The sequence below is a fragment of the Lissotriton vulgaris genome, chromosome 5 (genome assembly GCF_964263255.1).
Source record: "Lissotriton vulgaris chromosome 5, aLisVul1.2, whole genome shotgun sequence".
NCBI classification, from domain to species: Eukaryota; Metazoa; Chordata; class Amphibia; order Caudata; family Salamandridae; genus Lissotriton; species Lissotriton vulgaris.
The window spans coordinates 1631942036-1631956144 of record NC_141693.1 but is presented as its reverse complement, the minus strand read 5'-3'; positions in this window follow the sequence as shown (position 1 = coordinate 1631956144).

Sequence of the window (14109 nt, the reverse complement as noted above, 5' to 3'; positions counted from 1 at the left end):
AGAAAGTGATCGGACCAAAGACTGGGCGTGATGATTGGGGATGTGACCGGAATATTTAAGGACCAGATTTAGTCCAGGGTATGCCCCTTGATGTGAAATAAAATTTAAACTGTGGAGGAGATCTGTGAAGTCTTTAGATACCGTGTCTTCCGTGGGATCAGAGGGCCAGAAGTTAAAATCACCAAGTACTAGGACAGAGGAGTTGTTAACTGCTAGTGTGGCAAGCAGTTCCTGGAACTCGGCAATAAAGTGGGGAGTAGGGTGGGGGGGCAGTAGGCGAGGACACAGGTAAGAGGAATTTTGAAGGAGGCAAATCGCATCTCTAAACAGTCGACTGCCGTGATGGTCGGGGAAGAAAGTGTTTGGAAATGAAGATCCGAACGGACAAACAAAGTGACGCCCCCACCTGCCTTAACGGACGGCCGATCGGCCCACAGGACATAGTAGGAGGAAGGTAGGTCTGCAAGGACATTGGGAAGAGAATCTGAGCAGAACCAAGTTTCTGTCAAAAACAAAAGATCAGGTTTATGAGAGTCAAGAAATACAAAAAGTTTGAGGTGGTGCTTGACTGCCGATCTTGTGTTTAAAAGGAAGGCCGAGACAGTGGACACTGGTCCGGATGACGAGGGGGGTTCTGGAGAGGGAAGAAGTGGGGGTGGTGGGGGAGGCAGGGCAAGTGGGGAAAGGGAAGTGGAGTGAGGCCGGGTAAGATCTAGCTTTGCAATTGTGGCCGTGGTTTTAGGGCTAAGGGTCCAAGGGCCTTGGTAAAGATAAAGTTCCTCAGGGAGGTAAGTTAAAAATTGGGCATAGTGGGGTGACCCTGGCCCCGGCCGGCAGCAGACGGGCGCAGACGGGCTTGCCTTTGACGCGCCACCGGCACGCCCACTGCGCGCGTTCGCTGCTCGTGCGCATGAGGCTGTGCTTAAGTGGGGTTTAGAAGCACGATGCCTGCAGCGCTAACCCACGTGGCCTTGACTGTCCCTCCCAAGATGGCGGCAACCAGCAACCCCGTCCTCCCTCCGGAACAAGCGGCACTCAGCCGTGCCGGACCGGGGCTAGGGGAGCTGGAGGCTGAGCAGGGAGGACTACGGCAGTGGTAAGCCACAGAAGTTGAAAGAAAGGAAAATAAAAGCGAACAGTTTTAAAAGCACAATTTTAAAAAGTAAGGCAGCCCACATGCAGCCACAGTGTCCCCGATCCCACTGCCACTGGGATTAAGGCGTCTTGGCGCTACTGTTCTATGCATTACAGGTTATTGCTGAGATGAAATTCTGGCTTAGCAGGGATAGAGCAAGGTTTTTACTGCCTTTCTGAAGGACAGAAGCGACAGGCTACTTTTTATTGTGATAGGCAAGAGGTTCCATGAAAGAACCAACAGAGGTGCAAAAAGAGGCAAGAGGAGTGCAGAAAGAGGCATGAGGGGTACAGAAAGAAGCAAGTTCAGTGCAGAATGAACCAATAGAGGAGCAAAAAGAGGCAAGGGAGGTATAGAAAAAGGCAGGAGGCATGCAGAAAGAAAAAAGATAAGTGAAGAAAGAGGCAAGAGATTTGCTGAAAGAAGCAACAGAGGTGTAGAAAGAAGCAAGAAAAGAACAGAAAGAGGCAAGTGTTTTGCAGAAAGAAGAAAGACCAGTGCAGAAATTACCAACAGAGTTGCAAAAAGAAGTAAGGGCTGTACAGTAAAAGGTTGAAGAGGTGCACAATGAGGTAAGCAAGGTACAGAAAGAGGCAGGAGGGCTTCAGGAAGAAGGAAGAGAAGTACACAAAGAACCAACAGAGGTGCAGAAAGAAGCAAGAGCCATACAGAAAAAGATAGAGGAGGTGCACAAAGAGGCAATAGAGGTACACAAAGAGGCAGGAGGGGTACAGAAAGTAGAAAGAGAAGTACAGAAAGAAGCCACAGAAATGCTGAAAGAGGTGCAAAGGGTGCAAGGGAAGTGCAGGAAGAACCAACAGAGGTACAGAAAGTGGCAAGAGAGGTACACCAACAGGCAGAAAAGGTGCAGAAAGGGGGACCAGGGGTTCAGAAAGAGGCAAGAGATGTGCAGAACGAGAAAAAAGGGGGCACAAAAAGGCAAGAGGGGTGCAGAAAGAAGCAAGTGAGGTATAGAAAGAAGCAAAGAGGTGCAAAAGACGAAAGAGAGGTACAGAAAGAGGCAAGGAAAGTGCAGAAACAAGAAAGAGAAATGCACAAAGAGAAAAGATAGGAACATAAAGCGGCAAGAAAGGTGTAGAAAGAAGCAGGAGATATGTAGAAAGAGGCAGAAGGGGTGCAGAAAGAGGCAAGAGAGTTGCTGATGAAAGCAAGAGAGGTGTGGAAAAAAGCAAAAGAATTGCAGAAAGAGGAAAATGAGGTGCAGGAAGAGGCAAGAGAGGTACAGAAAATGTCAAGAGAACAGCAGAAAGATGCAAGAGGGATGCAAAGAAGGGAAGAAGGGTGCATAAAGAAGCAAGAGAGATACAGAAAGAAGCAAGAGAAATGCAGAAAGGAGCAAGAGAGGTGCAGAAAGAGGCAAGGAAAGTGCAGAAATAGGAAAGAGAAATGCACAAAGAGGCAAGATAGGAACATAAAGAGGTAACAAAGGTGTAGAAAGAAGCAGGAGATGTGCAGAACGAGGCAGCAGGGGTGCAGAAAGAAGCTTGTGAGGTACACAAAGAAGCAACAGGTGCAAAAAGATGCAAGAAAGGTGCAGAAACAAGCAAGATAAGTGCAGAAAGAGGCAAGAGATTTGCTGAAAGAAGCAAAAGAGGTGTAGAAAGAACTGAATTAAGGGCATAAAGAGGCAAGTGTGATGTAGAAAGAAGCAAGAGCAGTGCAGAAAGAACTAACAGAGGTACACAAAGAGCCAAGAAGCGTGCAGAAAGAGGTAGGAGAGGTACAAAAAGAAGCAAGAGAGGTACAGAAAGAGGCAGGAGAGGTGCAGAAAGATGGAAGAGAAATGCACAAAGAGGCAAGAGAATTGCTGAAAGAAGCAACAGAAGTGTAAAAAGAAGCAAAAGAAGCAGAGAAAGCGGCAAGTGAGGTACAGAAAAACGCAAGAACTGTGCAGAAAGAAACAACAGAGGTGCACAAAGAAGCAAGAGCGGTACAGAAAAAGGTAGAAGAGATAAACAAAGAGGCAAGAGAGGTACAGAAAGAGGCAGGAGGATTGCAGAAAGAAGGAAGAGAAGTATGGAAAGAAGCTGCAGAGGTGCTGGAAGATGCAAGAATGGTTCTGAAAGAACAAGAGAAGTACAGAAAGAACCAACAGAGGTACAGAAAGAGGCATGAGAAGTGTAGAAACAGGCAGAAAAGTTGCAGAAAGAGGTAACAGGGTTGCAGAAGGAGGCAAGAGAGGTACAAAAAGAGAAATGAGGGGTGCAGAAAAAGGCAAGTGGGGTACAGAAAGAAGCAAGAGAAGTGCAGAATGAACCATAGACTTGCAAAAAGACACACAAGGCGGGCAGAAAGAGGTAGGAGAGGTGCACAAAGAGGCAAGAGAGGTACGGAAAGATGCAGGAGTGGTGCAGAACGAGGAAGAGAAGTACAGAAATAGGCAAAAGAATTGCTGAAAAGCAAAAGGTCTAGAAAGAAGCAAGAGAAGTGCAGAAAGAAGTATGTGTGGTACAGAAAGAAGGTAAGAGCAGTGCAGAAATTATCAACAGAGGTGCAAAAAGAAGAAAGAGCGGTACAGCAAAAGGTAGAAGAGGTGCACAAAGAGGCAAGAGAGGTACATAAAGAGGCAGGAGGGGTACAGAAAGAAAGAAGAGAAGTGCAGAAAGTAGCAATGGAGATGCAGAAAGAGGCAAGAGGAGTGCAGGAAGAGATAGGAGAGGTGCATAAAGAGGCGAGAGAGGTACAGAAGGAGGCAGGAGAGGTGCAGAAAGAAGGAAGAGAAGTGCAGAAAAAGGCAAAAGAATTGCTGAAAGCAACAGTGGTGTAGAAAGAAGCAAGAGAAGTACATAAAGAGACAAGTGAGGTGAAGAAAAAGGCAAGAAAGGTACATAAATGGCAAGAGAACAGCAGAAAGAGGCACGAGCAGTGCAAAATGAACAAACAGAGCTGCAGAAAGAGGCAAGAGAGGTACAGAACAAGGCAGGAGAGGTGCAGAAAGAAGGAAGAAAAGTGCAGAAGAGGCAAAAGAATGGCTGAAATAATCAATAGAGTTGTAGAAAGAAGCAAGAGAAGTGCAGAAAGAGGCTAGTGAGGTGCAGAAAGAGGTAAGAAAGGTGCAGAAATGGCAAGAGAACAGTGGAAAAAGGCAAGAGGGATGCAAAAAATGGAAGAAAGGTGCAGAAAGAAGCAATAAAGGTGCAGAAAGATGCAAGAGAAGTACAGAATGAGCCAAGGGAAATGCACAATGAGGAAAGGGAGTGCATAAAGAGGAAAGAGAGTTGTAGAAAGAAGCAAGAGAAATTGAGAAAGAGGCAGGAGGGGTTCTGAAAGATGCAAGAGAGGTGCAAAAGGAGGCAACAGAGGTGCAGTAAGAGGCAACAGAGGTGAAGAAAGATGCAAGTGAGATGCAGAAACAAGCAAGAGGTGTGCAGAAAGAGGCAAGAGAATTGCTGAAAGAAGCCAACGAGGTGTAGAAAGAACCAAGAGAAGTGCAGAAAGAGGCAAGTGAGCTACAGAAAGAAGCAATATCAGTGCAGAAAGAACCCACAGAGGTACAGAAAGAGCCAAGAAGCATGCAGAAAGAGGTAGGATAGGTACAAAAAGAAGCAAGAGAGGTACAGAAAGGCAGGGACGGATGCAGAACGAAGGAAGTAAAGTGCAGAAAGAGGCAAGAGATTTGCTAAAAAAGAAGCAACAGAGGTGTACTAAGAACCAATAGTAGTACAGAAAGAGGCACGTGAGGTGCAGAAAGAAGCAAGAGCAGTGCAGAAAGAACCAACAGAGGTACACAAAGAAGCAAGAGCTGTACTAAAAAAGGTAGAAGAGGTGCACAAAGAGGCATGAGAGGTACAGAAAGAGGCAGAAGGGTTGCAGAAAAAAAGAAGTCAAGTGCAGAAAGAAGCAACAGAGGTGCTGAAAGAGGTAAGAGATGTGCAGAAATAGGCAGGAAAGGTACAGAAAGAGGGAACAGGGGTGCAGAAAGAGGCAAGAGAGGTGCAGAAAGAGAAAAGAGGAGTGCATAAAGAGGCAAGAGGGCTGCAGTAAGAAGCAAGAACAGTGCAGAATTAACCAACATAGGTGCAAAATGAAGCAGGAGGAGGGCAGAAAGAGGTAGGAGAGGTGCACAAAGAGGCAAGAGATGTACAATAAGAGGCAGGAGGGATGCAAAAAGAGAAGTGCAGAAAGAGGCACACGAATTGCTGAAAGAAGTGACATAGTTGTAGAAAGAAACAAGAGAAGTGCAGAAAGAAGAAAGAGAAGTGCATAAAGAGGTAAGTGAGATGAAGAAAGAGGCAAGAAAGTTACAGAAAATGGCAAGGGAACATCAGAAAGAGGCAAGAGGGATGGAAAAAGGGGAAGAAGGGTTCATAAATAACCAACAGAGGTACAGAAAGAGGCAAGGGAGGTACTGAAACAGGCAGAAAATGTGCAGATAGAGGGAACAAGGGTACAGAAAGAGGCAAGAGATGTCCAGAAAGAAGCAAGTGAGGTAAAGATAGAGGCATGAGAGGTGCAGACACAAGGAAAAGAAGGGCAGAAAGAGGCAAAGAGAATTGCTAATTGAAGCAACAGAGGTTTAGGAAAAAGCCAGAGAAGGGCAGAAAGAGGCAGTGAGGTGCAGGAAGAGGTAAGAAAGGTGCAAAAAATGTCAATAGAACAACAGAAAAAAGCAAGAGGGAGGCAAAAAAGGGAAGAAGGGTGCTGAAAGAAGCAAGAGAGGTGCAGAAAGAAGCAAGAGAAGTGCATAAAGAGGTAAGTGAGATGAAGAAAGAGGCAAGAAAGTTACAGAAAATGGCAAGGGAACATCAGAAAGAGGCAAGAGGGATGGAAAAAGGGGAAGAAGGGTTCATAAATAACCAACAGAGGTACAGAAAGAGGCAAGAGAGGTACCGAAACAGGCAGAAAAGGTGCAGATAGAGGGAACAAGGGTTCAGAATGAGGCAAGAGATGTGCAGAAAGAAGCAAGTGAGGTATAGATAGAGGCAAGAGAGGTGCAGAAACAAGGAAAAGAAGTGCAGAAAGAGGCAAGTGAGGTGAAGGAAGAGGTAATAAAGGTGCAGAAAATGTCAATAGAACAACAGAAAGAAGCAAGGGGGATGCACAAAAGGGAAGAAGGGTGCAGAAAGATGCAAGAGGGGTGCTGAAAGAAGCAAGAGAAGTGCAGAAAGAGGCAAGAGGGGTTCAGCAAGAGGCAATGGAAGTACAGAAACGGGCGGAAAGAATTAGTTAGTGAAAGAATTAGGTAGTAGAGTGAGAGGAGCAAGATGGAGTTAGCGTAAAACTCACGCCACTCGGCCGCTCACGCCAGCCACATCGATCATTAGCTAGGCACCCTGCGATGCGATGCAGATGCTGACTCAGACCCAGAAAGCGAGTAGAACACTGACGACCGGTCTAAACCTTCGGCCAGTTGCAATTGAATTCTTTATCACAGATACTCTGACTTCAAAGACACCCGTGTGGTGCCGGCACCTGCACGAGTGTTCTGGGCGCTTTGGATGCAGCTTCTTTACTGATTTTGTGCGGTGCGCTGTATCACTAGTACCCGCTCCATCTCTCTTCAACCTGGTGATTTGTCTGTGTGAGAGAGCACAGCGGCACTGGCGTTGGATCAGGACCACGACGACCCGGGGTGCTAAAGCTGGGAAAATCAGCAAGACAAGAGCTGCCCTTGCCAGCTCCGATTCCGGAGACACTGGACCAGTGGAGAACCTGCCCAAAGGCAAGCGGGAGGTTAGTGTCAATAAAAAGCGGACAGGGAGGCATGGGAGACGTAGTACACAAAAGGTTTTTGCAGATTCTCAGCCCTTGATAGCTAAGGATTTTCTGGAGCTAAGGGGCCACTTCCTACTACAGATTCCATGGCTAACCCCACTCTTCATACATCTCCCGCTGAGAGTGCCCCTGAGGGTTCACCGATTGCTGAGCCCATCAAACTGATCCCTCAGCAAGGAATATCCTCATTGGAGGGAAATCTTGTAGGGATGCACCCGGCAGATATGGGGATTACGAATGGACTGCATGAAGCAGTGGACAATTCAACCGTGCCTCACTGTCTACATGTAGAAGGAGATGTCAGGGGCGACTGCACAGGAGAACTTGGCACCCTTAACTCTTGTAGCCCAAAAAACCAATTGTGATCCGGACCCCACAACAGGCTTCCAGGAAGATACTCCTAAACCACCTGCGGCTGGTATCGATAATTACATCCGGGGCCTCAGAGCCGCATCTGGCCCTCAATCCCATGGTCACCGGAGCCAGGTGCTGAAAACTTCTACTCAGTATTGAACAGCTCTGGGACCTCCACAGATGAGGGTGGGTTTAATTCAGGAAAAGACAAAAGTGAGGAATCACTTATAGACACAGGAACAATGCAATGCCCTAGGAAGGCAAGAAGCAAGGCTAAAAGATGCAGCTAGCTCAAGTGGGACTACTCAGACTCACATATGTCCTACCCTCTTGATGAGGATGATTCTAACACAACGCTCTGGGAGAGCACAAAGAAAGCACCAGAATATACTACTGAACCCTCATTAGCTTCCATCTTAGCCTCTATAAAAGAATTCCAAGAAGAGGTTTAGGCGGATAACCGCTCAGCTAAAGGGGCTGCTAAAAAATTACAAGGGCGCATGAGAACATTGAATAAAATCTACACTGAAATAAGCGACCGCGTCACCATGGTTGAAGTCTGCACTGAGAGCTTGAAAACAGAGGTCTCCTCTGTAAAAAACCAAGGAGACTCCAATGCTGCTTGTCTGCTCGATCGAATGATAAAAATGGAGGAACAGGAAAATCGGCAATGCAGAAACAACCTTCGTTTGCTTGGAATCCTAGTAGGGAAGGAGGGGGAAGATCCTAGACGCTATATAGTGAAACTCCTACAAGAATGCTTTCCTGACCATTCAAGCATGGACTGGGACCATGGAGTACAGAGGGCACATTGTTTCCCTTTTAATTAGAGACAACAACGCGAGGGCAACAGCTCTTCTGAAGGAAAACCAAGGGCGTTCCTGGTGTACTTTGGAAACTTTCTTCTTAGGCAGCTTGTATATGATCAGGCCCGCCCCAAATCTCAGAATGGGTTCAATGGGGTAACTTTTTTTGGGAAACCTGATTTTTGCCATCAGACAGTAGAACGAAGATGGCGCCTGCGACAGCTAATTTCCCAGTTCCAACAGATCAGAGCTCAAGTGTGTTTAATAAACCCTGCCAGACTTAAAGTTATCTTTAACGGGTCTTTCGAAATCTTTTTGTCCAAAATTAAGGCTGGTGAATACCTGGGAGAAATCAAGTCTAAAAATGGTTCGAGCTCATTTGAAGGAAATTATCTCCCTGCTTTTTTTGGGGGAGTGAAGGGGGGAAAGGTGGGGAAGGGGAAGGGGGAAGAGGAGAAAAAGAGAAGAAAAAGGGGAAAAAAATGTATGTTAAAAATCTTTGCTCATTTCTCTAGCTCCTCCTTTCAGCTTCTTTTTCTTCCCTTTCTCTCTTTTTTCTATCCCTCTAATTTTTTCTTCTTTTTCTCAATATGTGCTCTCTCACCTTGATAAGTTCTCTCAAGAACCTACTGCGCACCTATTTAAACTGTTTTTACAAGATTTGATTAGCCATAGATGAAATTCTGCATACTGCTTTAGGGCGTGGTTCAGTGGCGGAAATTTACTCCTGACTACCATTACTCAGGCTTATCCTAATTGCTCATGATAGGGGGGCCTGGGGAGGGGAGGGGGAAATTGTTTTGGGATGGTTGAATTGAGGACACTTTTTTATGAATAGTCACTTGCTAAAACTCTTGTTAAAGTAAATAAGCTCACAAAGTTATGCGCCTTCAAGGAACTAAGATTCTTTTGGTCTAAATACCTAAAAATGCTCAAATGACTGAGATAAATACTCCCAGAATTGTCTCAGTCAACATTTATGGGCTGAATGAAGCTTCAAAGAGACAAAAAGTAGCACATGGCTTACTCTCTCTGGGGGGTGATATTGTCAGCCTCTAGGAAACACCTGTAGAGGGTTCACAAACGCACTTATTGAATTCACTGGGGTATAAAATCCTAGGGGGGACTACACAGGGTGATAAAATAAAAGGCGTAGAGGTCATGGCTGAAAGCAGATTACCTTTAAGATATCCCCGAGTAAAATCTGACTCGTTTGGCAGATGGGTAATCGCAGAGTGCCGCTTTCCCTCTAACTTCTCTTTTACCTTATGTTCCATTTATGGGAGCAACGCAGATGACCCTGGGATCATTCATTGGATTACAGGGGAACTCGCCCACTGGCCTTCCCCAATTATTATCTGTGACGACCTTAATATCAACCTGCCCTGTAATTTGAAAGCGGGCGATAAGTGGACCTATGTGGGAAGGAAGCCCCGAGTATACCAAGCAATAGTTAACCTAGCTCAAACTCCTGGGCTTAAGGATATTTGACACAGCCTAAATTCTACTCTGCCAGGCTATACCTATGTCTTTGCCCCACACCGGTCACTAGCTAGGTTAGATTACTTTTTGATTTTATCTTCTCTACGCCGCGATTGCTCCATAGACATTGCCCGCTTTTTATGTCGGACCACAACCTGCTTATTTTAAGCATTGGGGTACTTGGGAACTGGATGGAAATCCCAAAATGGAGTTTAGAGAAAGCTCTATTACAAGATGCAGGATATCGTATCAGCTTCAATTATGACAGTCTAGGACACATTGAAGGCAGGTATCCATGGGAGAGACACTTAGGTTTTCATTAGGAAAAATAAGAAAGAAAAATGATTGATCTGTGAACTCCAGGAAACGCTGAAAAAGGCAGAGGAGAAACTAACTCGAATTGTTCAAACAGGGGGGATACAGAACCTACCCAAATCGAAATGACACTCATCAAAGCTGAAATTGGGTATGTGTTAGCAGAGAAGGTCACAGCTAAGTGGGCCTCGACACGGGAAAAAAACTACAATTGTAGTGAACTTATTGGCCATCACTTGGTTCTTAAAACCAGGCAGCAGGTTGCAGGCAGTGAAATACTGTTGATCCAACTTGCAACGGGAGAAGAGACTAATGACCCTAGCAAAATCCAAGAGGGTTTCTAAGTGTTCTACTCTAATTTATATTCAGAGGTGAATAGCAGTCCAATAGACGTAAGAGAGGACGAGATCGTGAAATATTTAGAAGAAGTGACTTTAATCCAACTTAGCCCGGAAAATCGAGGCCAGCTTGATGATCCTCTGACTTGGGAAGACATTGCCAAAGCTTTAGCCAGTTTACCAGATAGAAAAGCTGCAAGGGTTGTTTGTATCCCTGTTGAGTTTTATACAATTTTTGCTCCCAAAATAAGGTCTATTTTTACCTCTTTGGTAACTTCTGTCTTCAACGGTGCCTCCCCACCCGCTTCCTGGTTCAATGCTAAAATATCTATATTTCCCAAAAAAAGATAAATCACCATTAGAAATGGGATCATACAGGCCGATCATGCTTATTAATTCCGATTCAAATTTTTTCTAAAATCCTTGCAATTAAAATAGTTTAAGCAATTGAACCCCTGGTGTCAGAATGGCAACATGGATCCATCTCCAAGAAAGGCACCACCGAACACATTCGGCGGGCCATTACCTTGTTTGATGCAGCCCAAGTAACAAGAGACCCGATGTCCTTAATTCTATTAGATGCTGAAAAAGTATTCGACCCAGTCTCCTGGCAGTTTCTCTGGGGTGTTATGAGAAGAATGGGCTTCGGACCAAAGTTAATACAAGCGGTTCAAGCTCTTTATCTGAATATGACAGTTAGTGTATCATAAATGGGAGGCTCACTAAACAATTCAACATTTCTCGGTCACTAGGCAAGTGTGTCCTTGTTCCCCCTTTCTTTTTGCCCTATATATAGACCCCCTGATTAAGAAAATAGAGAACAATCCAGCTATCCAGGCAGTAAGCAGATTTGGGTGGGACACTAAAATCATGGTTTATGCTGGTGACCTGGCTGTAGCTACCCCAGAGCCAGAGAGTGCTATCTTAGCTTTGGAACTGGAGGGTCAAGAATTTGGGAAAATCTCTGGGTATGCACTTCACAAAAATAAAACACAAATTGCTCTCAATAATTGAAATTAACTGGGTAGATAGACGGGTTGTCACCAAGACGAAATACTTGGGGGTGATTGTGACGGCAAATGTAGACGAAATTGTGGCAGAAAACTGAATCCCTTTGGCTGCTGAAACAAAGAGAGCGCTTAATCGAATTAACAATCTGACTTTAGTGAGTAGATGCAACTGTGGAAAATTGACAGCGATCAGTGGTAGCATTTAGCTGAAGCTATCTTGTTTCCGGCAGCCATTTTGTCTACCATGTGCTCACCATGTGCTCTCTCCTTCTTCACTGTTGTTTACCCTTGTGCTCTGCTTAGAGGACTAGCTATACTTAGACTCTGCCACTCTGCACATGAGCAGAGGAATTTATAACTGTTCATACATATGTTTTAGTCTGTAACTGTCAGGTTGTTTTTACCTGAGTCAGCATACTGCTAGCTCCTCCTTTACTGTTGACTATGCATTTCTGTATTACAATTTAAGTATGTAACTCTCCTATGTTTACTTGTACCGCCTTCTTTTGAGCTCCTGTGTGGGTATACAAGACCCATGGTTCTTCTACTCCTTGTGCTACTTCATACACTACCGAAGGGTGTTGTGTGAATGTAGTTCCACCTCATGAGGTTTAATAAATCTTTCTTTTAACCTTACAGCTTCTGTGCCAACTTCTATTTAATTGTCTGAGGACTTGCGTGCAGAGAAGGGTGAACCCCTATCTCTAGTAGGCCTGGCTGAGGCCCACCTCTACAGATTGGGGCCCAACCAAAGTGGGGTTCATCAGCGACTTGGATACCCATGGAGTGGTCGAAACGAAGGCTTGGAATCTCGCTGCGGACGATCAATGACCGACGAGACACGCGTTCTGACCCTCCAGGTGGTGCCGGTCTTCGACTGAGATCTCTTCTAGTGTTCGCCGTGCAGAGACCATTTGGTCAATTCAGAACTTGGCAGTTGGAATCTGGAGACCTATGTGTGGTAAGGTCGTTTGATGCGACACTATGTATATGGAACATGTAGTTGGCCAACATGTGGAATGTATGTATATATATGAATTGCAATTTATATAGGCAGGTAATGAGGAGATTTTTCTGTAATCTATGAAGTATATGTAACGGCACACTTTGCGTTAAGTGCCACTGCTTTATAATATTGTATATTTTACATTATTCTTGGGCATGCCTGTTTTAAGCACACTTCGTAGAATGTGTTTCTTCTGAAGCGGTACCGATGTAAGTTTTGACAGGACACAGTTGGCTCCCCCCGAGGGGATGCCTAATAGAATTATGTATATTAAAAATGGTCTTTCTTCTATAGTGTACAGCACGTTATGGAATAAATATACTAGCAAGAATCCTGAGTTGCGCTGGCCTATGCATATTCAGTATGTGGAACAATGTATGTTTAAGCGTAAGAGTCGACAAGACATGTTTGACTGTGTACGAATGTGGGAGAAAGAAGCGTGTGAACGAATGAGAAGAGAGCAAGCTTTACTAGATATGGAACACCGCAAAAGTATCCATGCGAAAGCACAGGAATTGAAAGAAAAAGAAATGAAGGATATAAAAAAAAGAGAGGATAGGGAGCGTCGTTTACCCTACCCGGCGCCCCCTTTATCCTCTCCTTAATAAACCACGGGATGATTCCATATTGCTAGATCGTTCTCCGCCTCCATATACCTTTTCCTCTACTCCTACTCATGATTCTGATGATGATTCTCCTTCAGATCAGGATAAGTTGAGAGAGACTCGCTCTATGCTGACCGCTGCATGTGCGGCGGACCTTAGATCTGCTGCCCGTAGATCTGTTTTCATAATGATATTTCTGCTTCCGATCTTTTGGCTGATGTTCAATAATGGCAGGAAAGGGAGAAGTTACATTTCTTTGCAGAAATGTTTGCTACAGAAGTACTTGAACGGTTTAGGAAACATTCCACAGAATAAGAGCCTGATAATATAGCAAGGGATTATAAGCAATTGCATGACGGTCTTTTTCTCCTCTCTCAGGTGGCTGATTTTGTTAGACGCATCGTTAAACTGTGAGTTGATGTATTCCGTTTGCGAGAAAAGAAAAAGGCAGCTGCCACAATTGCACAAACACTCCAGACCACCGTGCTGCACGCTGACGCTTCAGAGACAGATAAGAATGTTGTAGTTCATGGGAAACCTATGTGGGAAGCCACACCTTTGCATGTTCCTCCTAAGAGTGCGGGGACGAGTGATAACAAAGATTCTACTGATATGAAGGGTTATTTTATTTATAATTGGGGTTATACTCCATGGAGTTGAGCAGATGTCATGGCTCTTAAAGCTGCTTTGCCTGCCCCGCGCACAAATCTGTCTGCTTTTTATGAAGAAGTTGAAGGAGCTATTAGTTCCTGTACTATGAACTTATCTGATATTGACATGTGTTTTGGGCTTATTTTACCCCCTGATATGTGGAGAACTATTCGTAGAGTCTATGACCATACAACTTTTGGGGATGTTTGGAAGGACCTAGAAAGGATTGATGCGGAAAGGGAACCTGCGCATAAACCGAACCAAGTGATTGTAGATCTTCCAAAAGCCATTGTAGTTCAATTAAAACACTCATGCCTCCTAAAAAGATAGATTGGACTGTGTTAGCATCCTGTAAGCAAAAGGTAGTTGAATTTGTTACTGATTTCTTTACATGTTTTGAGGAAGCATTTCACAACTTTATTGGCCAGTAATTGACAGATGACACAGGCAAGCATCTGTTTGTCGATAAATTTGTCGCAAACATGTTGCCAGGAATAGCTAGTCACCTAAAGACCAGCGAGAGTTCATGGACTACATCTTACCCAGTCTCTCTTTTAACTATGGCTCAGTATTATGAACAACAGGAATTAGAAACTAAGAGAAATGAGGATAAGAAGAATAAGGAGTTGAAAACTAAGGTTATGATAGCTCTGGTTTATGGCCCCTCTTAC